The sequence below is a fragment of the Thunnus maccoyii genome, chromosome 17 (genome assembly GCF_910596095.1).
Source record: "Thunnus maccoyii chromosome 17, fThuMac1.1, whole genome shotgun sequence".
In the NCBI taxonomy this organism is placed as follows: Eukaryota; Metazoa; Chordata; class Actinopteri; order Scombriformes; family Scombridae; genus Thunnus; species Thunnus maccoyii.
In genome coordinates, this window is record NC_056549.1 from 18,144,587 (window position 1) to 18,156,877 (window position 12,291).

At 38.1% G+C, this 12,291-nt stretch overlaps 1 non-coding gene across 1 annotated transcript; it reads right to left on the reverse strand.

Annotated features, from left to right (window-relative positions):
* Window positions 1–3,055: 3,055 nt before the first annotated feature.
* trnal-uaa lies at window positions 3,056–3,138 on the reverse strand. The gene has a single exon. It is a non-coding gene; the product is annotated as a tRNA-Leu (tRNA).
* Between the last annotated feature and the right edge of the window lie 9,153 nt (window positions 3,139–12,291).

Here is a 12,291-nt window from a genome sequence, read left to right on the forward strand (position 1 = left end):
TTCCCGTTGCTTACTTGACGCCTGATGCCAATTTTTTTCCTAGGATGGCGAAGTCATGACCCGCCCCACTCTGCCTCTGATTGGCTACTACTCGTTGTCTTCGTTGGTTGGGTTGGTTAGGTTTAGGCATGAGGAGTGAGATTGGTTAGGATAAGCCAATCAAAGGCAGACTAGGGCGGGTCATGACTTCGCCATCCTAGGAAAAAAATGTATCGCTTATTTGGACTCCCTTCTGGCTACACTGATGTTAAGTAAGACACAATTAGACGAACGTAACGGAAACATTGGAATAATCCTTCGAAATAAAAGAGCGAAACTTGTCAACTTTGGCGAATAACTGCGATAATCACACAACTGGCGCCAAAAAGCAGTCGTTCCCAAAGACTTAAAGAATAATTGTGTAGTTTTGCAACAACTAATCATAATACCAGTTTAATGACGGGTTTACTTGAAGGCTCTCGTTGATAATTACCCTGACATCCCATACAATATATTTATATCCTTAAATTACCTTCATTACGTACTTTTTGACTCAGTGAATCGACGACATCGTCATTTTGCTCTTAAACTGACTCTCACTTCACTCACTAGTCAGCATTTCAGGAGTTATCCCTGAATGTCAAGTCAATCACGTTTACTTTGAAAGTTTTGACAGGAAGTACAGTGTTCACTGTGGGTTACTTGACAAATTGTGTTTAACTTCCCTCTGGCTGTAAAAGTTTTCCCGACGCGGAGATGGAAACATGGCGCGGTGGGCGTCACGTGACGTAGCACCAATGAAACCAGTGATTCCCATAAGAAAAACCCAAAGCCTTAAAACAAACTTTAATTGTTCTTTTTGTCCAGGTAAACGCAGCATTAATTGACTATTTACACTAAGCCATTCAACCCAAGATCTTTGCCTTATTGTAATATATATGCATTGTGACACATTATTCCATTCACTCTAATCTTGAAATCTATTTACAGTGGGAGAAGTATATTTGCTTAAGTAGAAACAGCAACACCACAATGCAAAAATACTCCATTACAAATAAGTTTTGCTTTAATATTATCAACAATGTACTTCAAATAGTAAAACTTCAAAAGTGAAAGTATTCATTACACAGCTTTATTATCATTCAGTGTTGTATTATAATATTAGCTTAATATGACTAATGCATTAACATGTAATCAACATTTTAATGCTGTACTTTGAACTATACTCAGACTACTGAATCATTCTATCAACTGGTCGTGTTTTATATGTAAATGATTAATCTATTAAATAACTAGCAACTATAACTTTTGTAAACAAATGTTGGGCAGTAAAAAATACTGTGCAATATTCCAACAAACTTTATTTATATAGCACAAAATTCAGCACAAAGCAATTTACAAAAAGAAAAAAAAACAATTTATACAATAAAAAATATTAATACATAGGAAAAGAAATTTTAAAAAAAATAACAGAACAGCAAATATCATTACTATAAACACTTCCATCACCACTTGTACTGTATCACGTTTCATTTTATTATCCTAAGTGATGTGTTAGCCTGCAAAGCAACAACTTTTCCAGTACCTGAGGGGACTGAATAATACATGAAGGCCCATGGAAAGAGTCTCTGTGGCTTTGGGGATGCAGAGATGTTGATCTTCTATTGTAAAGCCTCGTCCTTCTCCCTTCCTCTTCTCAGTTGTCAGGGCTCTTTTGTGGATGCTTCCTCACACAGCTCAATGAAGAAGCTCAATTTCACAAATTAGTGTTCTGTAAGACCTGGAACACGTATCAACTAACACATATTTGTTTGACAGTGAGTGGATAGGGAGTGTGGGGACAACCTGGAATTCTCACCTGTATGTTCACAAACAATATGTAAAATGAGGTCTTGTGTATTCAAGGCTCCAATACTCTACTGCATTTTATGATGTGCTACAATTTGTCACTCTGGGCTTTTTTGATACACATGTGATGCATATTTACATTTCTTGTGTCTGTGAACACTGTAGTACAAAAGACCTAGGCCGAGGAGCTTTCAAAAGGCATATTTTCCATCTGCACGCCTTGGATCTATGTAACTACAGCTCAACAAACTTTGAATACTACTTTAGATGAGGTGCAGCTATCTTCTGTGAAGTTTTCCTGTGGCAGATGCAGATGACTGGGTGTCCATGGTCCAAGGCGTCGCCCTTGCAATGAAATTATAGGGGTGAGAGTGTGGTAGCCTTCAACGGGCCTTTGCTGGACTGCAGCCCAGAGGCTGCTAGAAGGGCTTAGAGTGCCCTCTTCTGTCCTAATGGTGCAACTACTCCTGAAAGATAGACCAAATTCACTTGAGGGACTTTATTGCACAAATACAGCGCAAAACGACATCTATTCGATTTACAAACATTTTCCCCCCAATTAGTTGAAAAACGTTATTGGCACCTCCACTATCACCAAATATGCCAATGTATGGATACTTTGACGGTATATACCAGCAGGAGGTGGGCGTGTACTGTCGAAAATTTAACTAAATTTAACATTTAACTTTGTACAAATATGTCTTATCTGCTGCTCTGGACGTCATCCTATTGTTTGAGCGCCCAGATTATTCAGCATTATTGTACCATCGTTTTTCCGGTCTTGACTTCATTTAACCTGCCATTCTTACAGATCCCTAACTGTCCAAAAATCGTATTTGTATTTAAGTAAAAGTGGACTAATTAGTAAAAACGCAGAGCTGATATGAAGGACATTTTAGTTTATTTAGGTGCTTATCACGGTACATAATTAATATCTTCTTTATCACAACGGATGTCTTTTTTTATTCATGTTCTTGTTATGTTTTATCGCTTTATATGGAAGCTTATGTTGTATTTGCGTTTATAAACTCAGAGTGCTGCGTTTGAAGCTAGGGAAATCCACCGTTCATGTTTTCCTTTAAACCTGCTTAGTGTGTTCAACATACCATGAACTAGTAGGGTGTGTTATCGGTATTTCATGACGCCATTCACGGCCGGTGAATGTTGATACTTCTTGTGGTCATCGCAGGTAATTTAATGATGCTAACAGGAATACCAACAAAATACCTACCAGGAGTGGGGTTCGAACCCACGCGGACATATGTCCATTGGATCTTAAGTCCAACGCCTTAACCACTCGGCCATCCTGGTATACACACCGCATCCCGCCACAATGCGACATGAAAAACCGCTCCATGGTAAATTACGTTACAAGAATTGTGATAATTGTTCAAATGACTACGTAGCTATCAACAAACGCCATTATTAGAATTGTTCTATTGCAGCAATGCCTACCGAGCGAGCAGGGCTGCGATGCTAGCGCTATGTTAGTAGCTAAACTAGCAGCTAACTTTAACTTGTCGAGTTAACTTGCTAGCTCGTTGGCAAGACAACACAGCTTTAACACAAACTAGTATGACAACTTCGGCTGTGTGTATGATATATTAAAACATATAACCAAAAGCCATAAATGACAGCTTGTTACCTTGCAAACATCTACTATATATCTATCGTCACCACTCGAACGTTACATATTTAACTGGGAGCTGCAGCTAATACCATTAGCATGTGCTAACTAATAGCGCAACAAGATACGGTAATAACACTGCAATTTCAGTCATATATAACAGAATATTCCGCTATTGTTGCCACACACTGAGCGATCAGTGCAAAAAAGAGGTAAAGCCAACACAGACAGGAGCCTTTGCAGTCATTCACGAAGTCATGCAGGCAGTTACCAAAAAAAGTCCGTAGAAAGTTTTGGAGACTTGAATGAATGCAGTGGCTGTTTTTGCGTGTCTTGTCAAACGGGGGCACTCGAACAGGTCATTCATTTCTCTGCCTAACTGCACCACTTTACAGCAAAGATTTCTATATCAACTTTTGGAAACAACCACTTCTAAAGAAGAGCTAGTTGTATAATTCAGAAAAAAACATGTATAAACACACACAAATAAATGCATAGAATGTACCGTATATATTTAATTAATTTATATCAATGTTAATGCTGTGTTGATGTTCATATTACTGTTATTGTGTACTGTCCAAATATTTGGACAAATTGTACTTTCATGCTTTTGCAACATTGTTCTTGAAACTTTCATGACAACAAAGCCAAATGAATTTGAATTGAATTGAATTATATAATCACAATATGGAATAATAGATATATTACGGTTAAAAACAAAAAAAAAACAAGCAAACAAACAAAAAACCAAATCATTGTATATATAAGGACTGGATGGAGAAAGGAATTTTGTCAGTGACTCACTTAGTTAATAGCAGTGGCTGTATCATGTCAAATGAGAATTTCTGCCTAAGATATGATTTAATTGGCAATCGTAACATATTTAAATCTATAACTAAACCCATCCTCAACTCTATTATACGTTTAATTAAAGGAATTTTAACAAATTCTACTCCTATCACCTCTTGCCTCCCACAACCTTTAGAGGCTGTGACTTTAATGAGGTCAAAATTCAAAACAAAACAATGAGAAATTTATTTAATAACATCTCATACCCTATCTAACAGAAACTCAATTTCACAAATATATTTCAAAAATACTATTAACATGTTACAAACTAAATATTTTAAATTTCCCATAACTCCCAAAGCAGGGTCTGTGGACAGAGGATGTGGTGTTGCTAAACAAATTGTAAAGCCTCCTGTGGTGAATTTGTGATTTCTGATATTGGGCCATGCAAATAAAATTGACTTGACTTGAAGTACCTCAGAACCATATTTCAGTACAGTATCTGAGCAAATGTACTTAGTTATGTTCCATCACTGCTGTGTGGTCACAGGTTTGATACCCAGTAGCTGCCAGATGTGTCCTTCATGCTTGTGTTTGGTCATATACTTAAAGCTCTTACCCTTTTTTTCTACAATTGATTTTTTTCTACATATGATCAACCACAATGTAAAACAACAGACTTCTTTGACAAAACGTCTCATAATCACCCAAAATCTGATCCTGAGAGCAGCAAATAACTTATATCTGTGCCACAAATCTGTTTGTGTTGAAAAAGTTTTTTGTTTTTTGTTTTCAAGAAGAAAAAAAAACAATATAGTATAATCTCATATTTGAATTTATCAAGACAAAAACTTCCACAACAGTCACACAATGAAAAATGTATCATTTTATTCCAGATTTTGGATATATTTTATCACCAGCAGTAGAAACATGATACAATTGGAAATGAGGCTGGAAAGACATGTGGACTGACATGCAACAAATGTCCCCTGCTGGAGTGAAATGTGGACGTTGTGTCTCATCGTCAGCACCTTTAACTTTAAGTCACCACGATGACTGGAATGTCTCATCGCAGATATGATATACAGTATATATGTGAACACATTCAAAAGGCCACAGTTCCTATAACATGATGAGAAATGAGCTAAACAATCTTCAATGTTTTCAACTGTAACTGACATACTTGACTGACTCAATAATACTGTTATACGGAAAGTCAGATATCATTTTAAATCATTTAAAAAATAAGTTAAAAACAATTAATACTTAATTAAGTCAATCTTTTTTCCCTTCATTAAAAAATCTCAGCTAAATAACAATCTCAGATCTGAAAAAGTAGTTCTATTTCTTCTCTCCTGGACTATTACAATCATTGGGCATCAGACTGAAGTCAATTGCTTGTCACCAGCTTATTCAAAACACTCATACTCAGCTTTTAAAAAGTTTGAGAAGAAAAGAAAATGACCAGTATCACTAGTCATCCTCATTTCAAAGCTGCCTTTCAGTTTTAGAATTCAAGTTTTTCCTGGTGATTTCAGGCACAACATGGTCGAGCTACAAGTAGCATTATATAGATTTTAATCTAAGCCTGAGAGCAAGAGATCTGCTGGTCTAACAGGTCACCTAATACCCTGAGTAAGTTTTTTTTTTTCCACAGCTTTGGAAAATAAAATTTATATTGATACAATAAATCAGTATTATCTTTTCCATAACTTATTAAAGCTTACTTGTATCACCAAGTGCAACGTACTGCGTCAGAGTATATATATATATATATATATATATACACACATATGTATTTACATATTTACATATTGTTGAGACAGACACATACAACACATACACAGACAGATGTAGACAGATACACACACACACAAACAAACACACACATATAAAAAAAACTTGCGCACACACACGCGCGCACACACACACACACACACACACACACACACACACACACACACACACACACACACACAACTTTACACCAGATGGACTCGAATAGGTGGATTAAGTTGCTGCTGTGAAGGACTGCTGTGAGAACCATTTCCCTGAGGAGGACCTGCAGGAAAGAAAACAAAAGTATAAATGACATAAAGTCTACTCTATATTATGGTGACCCATCCAAATAGATTTGAATATTTTTATTGTCTTTTCAAAGTCTGTTTTCAAACAGTTAATAGTGAACATTGAAAAGTTTCACTGAATGGTTTTAGTGTGCTCATGAATTCAGTTTTACAGGTGACTCTTAATGCTCTCTGTTACCCTGGGGTCGACCACCAAACATATCCTCATCCTCTCTGCTCTACACCTCTTTAACAGTTCTTTAACTTGTTCCCAATATCAATCGATCAATGAGACCATTCATTTGTTTGTATAATATTAACAGACTTGACAAGAATTGGCAAGATGGTGCCATCCCATGCAACTTGTATAAGTCAGTGGATTTTGTATTGAATGTTAATATCCACAGAATGGTTTGTATCTGAGGGGACATCTGTTTAGACTCTGGACCTGAGATTGTTTAAAGTATCTGTTATGTTTATCCCTGCATGATTACAGGTATGTTGATAGAATTCATTATTTCACTGTACCTTTCTTGACTCATTTCATGATGTACTTTACTCCTAAAAACAGAAGTGCAGCAAGTAGAAATCCAGAAAACCATACACCTAAAAACACACCAACTCCATGGCAGGACTTGTCCTCAAACAGTTTCTCTGAAACACATACAAAAACTGGTATGACACTCAGAATGTAAATGTCATGAATAAACATACTGAATATCATGTATAGCACATTGGTTATAACATCTACAAAGAGAAAACCTAAGGTGACTAAGCTCTATGAAAACTGAAATTAAAACAGTTGAACATCGAAAATTATCTGCAGATAAAAACTACCAATAGGGCCAATCTTACCTGGTAAAGTGATCTTAGCGTCAAAAAAAAAAAATACTGTACTTGAGTTCCATTTATAAGCCTTTATTAAATAAACTTCCACATCAGAATTAGCACCAAATAAAATCAGTCAATAATGCCATTAAAATAAATCCATTAACATAAAAACATAGTTTCATTTCCAAAGTACATTTTTATGTGTGAGGTAGATTATGTCCATCTTTGATGTCTGAACAACATCAACTTGTATTCTAGACGAACTGAATGCAGACCAAAGCATAGTGCAGGTCAAATGAAAAAAAAAGGAAACAAGACATTTAGGAATTGTTTTGCTTGGTCAATGGCATCATTCTTGTTGGCAAGTGAGATTTGTCCATCTTCTACCTGCACCTGAATGCAGCTGAATCCTTGCTGAATGCATTGCAATGACAAGTTACCACGGCACCAAATGCCACAATTGGTCCAAATCACAATCAGTCTGTTGATCTGGCCAAAAGTTGCTGTAATTTAGCAAAATTGCAAGCTCTCACAAATATTGCGAAGATTTTTTTGAATTTGTGTAAATTATTGCCGTCACAAAATCGCAATTTTCCTGGAGGGACTATACAGATCCTCTACAGAGGTCTAGACTTCCTTTGCATTGTTACACAACTTACTGTGTAATGACACTGATCTTGAAAAAATGTTTGGTTTTAGATCTACTGTATATAGCATCATCTACTTTACTAAAGCTGAATAATTGATTAGTTGACTATGGTAATGGCTATCTACAACTCAACACTAACTCCAGTTCTTTGGTATTTCAGACCCTTTCACTCTCCCTCTTGTCTCTGTAGATCATTGAAGTGGAGTCAAAGAGCTTCAGTGTAAGTGTGAAGTTTTCACTCAGTTTAAAATGTTTTCAACTTGCTTTGAGCTCATTCACTTTGTCTTCAGTCTGACCACACATTGAAATTTCTTCAGAACTAAAAACATGTTCACAATTAAAATCATTTGAATATCAAAATATGATTAGGCAGAAACTCACCATGGATATACACGTATGTCTCAGCATAAATCTGATGGTTGATTTCCTCCTGTGTGGCAACACAGCGATACATGCCGGTCTTGGTCACGTTAATGTTGAGGATGATGTTGTAGCTGCTTCCTATTTGAATCACCTGTGGTTCTTCAGCAGGAAGGATGTTTCCATCACTGTCCTCCCAGTGTGATTTAGGTCTTGAAAAAGCACCCTGAACTTCACACTGCAGCAGCGCCCAGTCCTCTGTTTCATGAAGTGATGTGACATACGGCTTTGGAGCTGCACCTATGAACATAGTATAAAACAATAACTTGTGAAGAACAATTAAAGGATTAGCCATGAACTGTAATACTGGGATTTTTTTTACTGTTCACTCTTTCTCTGTTTTTATATAATATTATAATATTTCAGAGGGAGGAAAACAGAAAAAGAGTGAAATAGAAAAGCACATATTTGGTGACTTGTCACCACTGAAAACACTATTTCTGACTCATATCCTGACAGACGCATACAGTGAAGAAGTTTGGACAACCTTTGAATTTCAGCTCAGAAATTCAAAGGTTGAATGAAATCACATGTAATTTGTTGTCAGAGATGTGGACAGTACTTTCTATTACACTGAAACAATACAAAAATTGTGTTATAAAATATGAATAATAGGTTCTTCCAAAGCATGTATGAGCCTTTGTGTTATAAGAGTTTTATTGTGTCTGTGAAAAACATTTGATCAACAGTCTCAAGCTGTCAGAATTAAAAACTGGCCATCAAATTAGTTTTAGTTCTTTAGTAGCCAACAGCAGCTGATTATACACATAACTGTAGTTTTTGATTTTCTTGCATAGGAAGGAGAGCTTTTTTTTAAACTAAAAACTACAGGTTTGTTCATGTTCTATAATCTGAATTTCTCCTACAACCTAAAATCCATTAAAATTTGAGCAAAATTAAGATTAAATTTTGATCAAATATTTTATATGAATCAAATTACGCCCTATTGAGACAAGAGGTAAACCTACATTTTCATACCATATTCTTCATTTGTCTGTAAAGAGACACTCCACTGATTCCAAAGATCAGTTTACTGGTTATGAGGAGGATTACTCAGCCTGTTTAATGTCTTCTGAGGCTCTGGAGCAGCTTTGGTCTTTAAAAATAACATAATGTAGTCAGTGTTATCTCTGCTTGGACTTCAGGACTTCAAATTTTGACCAAAAGTCTGTGTTAACAACTGGAGGCATGGAGTTAAAAAGTAAAGTTTATTTTGACAAAAAATATTGTATAAATCTCAGAAAGTATTATAAATCTGAAGAAATTTAGCTCCAAAGTAACTGCAAAACTTAAAGTGGTGTCCAAACTTTTCCAAAGCAAATGTTTATCATTAAATATGCAATAATGATGTCTGAGATTCATACAATATTCTGTATGGCACTAAATTAGTGATGTTAGTGAAGCGATTGCGATGAGAGTCAGCACCTCCAAATCTGAGGCCATGGTGCTCTGCTGGAAAAACGTGGACTGCTCCCTCTGGGTTGGGAGTGAGTTGCTGCCCCAAATGAAGGAGTTCAAGTATGTCAGGGTCTTGTTTATGAGTGAGGGTAAGATGGAGCATGAGGTTGACAGGCAGATCGGTGCAGCATCAACAGTAAGGCGGGCATTGTTCTGGACCGTTGTGGTGAAGAAAGAGCTGAGCCAGAAGGCAAAACTCTGAATTTATCAGTCAGTCCATGTCCCAACCGTCGCCTATTGTCACGAGCTTTGGGTAGTGACTAAATGTAAGCGGCTCAAATGAGTTTCCACCGGAGGGTGTCTGGGCTCAGCCTTAGAGCCAGGGGAGGAGCTCAGAGTAGAGCCAATGCTCCTTTGCATCGAAAGGAACCAGCTGAAGTGGTTTGGGCACCTGGATAGGATGCCTCCTGGACGCCTCCCTCTGGAGGTGTTCCAGATATGTCTAACTGGTAGGAGACCCCAGGGCAGACCCAGAACATGCTGGAGTGACTACATATCTCCTCTGGCCTGGGAAAGCCTAGGGATCCTCCAAGAGTTGCTGGAGGACATTGCCAGGGTGAAGGATGTCTGGATTTCCCCACTCAGTCTGATGCCACTGCAACCCAGTCCCGGATAAGCGGTGGAAAATGGATGGATAGATGGAGGGTAATGGCTGTGTTTTGTGTTGAGTCTCATAACCAGTGTGGTGAGCAGTTCTAAAGAGAATTTTTTTGTCACAAAAGGCTGATGTGCCTTGTAGATCGTGACTAACAGTGCTCTACAGTAAAAAGCAGATGTAGGATAAAGTCCCTGCATGTTTCAAAGGCAGACAGTACAAGCCTCAAACAACAGACCAGCTCTTTCTTCAAACACCCCAGGAATGCTGGCCAATACAGTGAGAGTCCCAAACTCCTCACTGACCAGACCATCTAAACAACCTCCTGCAAACAGAAAGGATCAGATAAGGAACACCCCATCTCATGACAGGGGGGACTGACTTTGCTCCCTCAAAACTCTGCAACCCCTGGGATTGGCTAGGATGCACCTTCTAGGCGGGCAGACCAAAACTTTAAAACAGTGTCTTATCTGAGACTCTGTGTTGTTGGCTGCTGTTTGCTGTTTTTAAGATTTTAGGCAGCTCTTTTGGGCTGCTTGATGCTGGTTGCTGGTGCTTTTTGCTTTCTGCCATGCTGGTGGAACGCTTGCAGTTTGCTAGTCTGAAGATGTGACTCAGAGCATCTTCTGAATCTGGAGTCATGAGTTGAGGATCAAGCCTAGGAGAGCATGAGAGCTTGAACCAGGAGCTCTCTCTCAATGGGAGCTTTTCAAGTCCAGACTGGCCAACTCACTCATCACTACCAGATCCAGACTCCAGCTCCTCACCCCACCACAACAGACTCCATTCTCCACAAGAAGCCACCCCAGGGAGCAAGCACAAAACCTCCATCAACTTGCTTAAACCCTGGTGCTTTCATGATTTGTAATTTCAATTGGCAATTTAGAACTAAGCTGTGTTACCGTTGATTTGACTTGCTGCTTCCCAGGTAACAGTCAGCTCCTCTGTTTATCAGGTTTCTCATGCCAACTACACAATACATAACTCTGCATCATGCATTTCACACTTTCACGAGCCATAGCCTTGTTTATCAGTTTCCTTTTCCCTCATGTGTCTTGTTTGTAAAATGTTGAAGTGTTAAGTACTTGTAGCTGTAGTATTAGGAATAAATGTGCATGTAATTAAAATGGACTTGTTTGTGTTTTCTTGTGTTTGCATCTCAGTCACTTAACCATAAATGACCTATACCCTTGCAAAATCATAATAAAGATTAATAACAATCAGATTTCTAATTGACCTCTCTTTTGTGTCCAACAAGGAGGACTATTTCCCTATTATTATACCCACTCTAATATGAGTTATGTCACGGGACGAATAATTTCATGTTGGAGTTGTGCACAATAATAATTCATAATTCCCCATAAAGTCATAAAGATATTTGAGTGCACAAATTCCTACACAGATCAGAAGAAATCAGTGGCGAGTTGTGATATTGATGTCACTGACCTCTACATCTGCAGTGTGTGTGCTACAACTTTGTCATGTTAGGGCTGAGTATCAAGAATTTTGACAGAATACCAAGGTAAGGTCTGTAGGTGTCGTCTAGGAAGTGTAGTAAATGAGCGGATTTTTGGGGGGAGTTATGTGTGACAGGTCAATGCAGTTTATCACAGCAAAACGAACAGAGGAGTTGATGTATTTCTCAGTGTTTACAGATAAGTGTCGGTATGAATGTTGTTAGCAGGGGACTCAGCTGGCAGGCAGGCTGAGCTTCAGTAACATCAATGGCTGGCTTCCGTTGTTCAGGTGGGGAGCCGGTGCCTGCCATTGCCCACTGGCTGTTTGGGGCGAATAAGCACAAATGATCCCGCGGCCAAACTTGCGCGATTGACGCGAATAAAAACAAATGTTCCTGCGTTCAAACTCGCGCGAGTACTGGCTGTCATGTTGTGTGAACACAACACAGTAACACAGGCAGTAAAACCAAAGCCATTCAAACTTTCACATTTACTTGAAAACCAGTTGGGACATAACAACGACTAATAACACTAATCGACAGAGAATGAGCTTTCTTACCGTTTGCATCGCC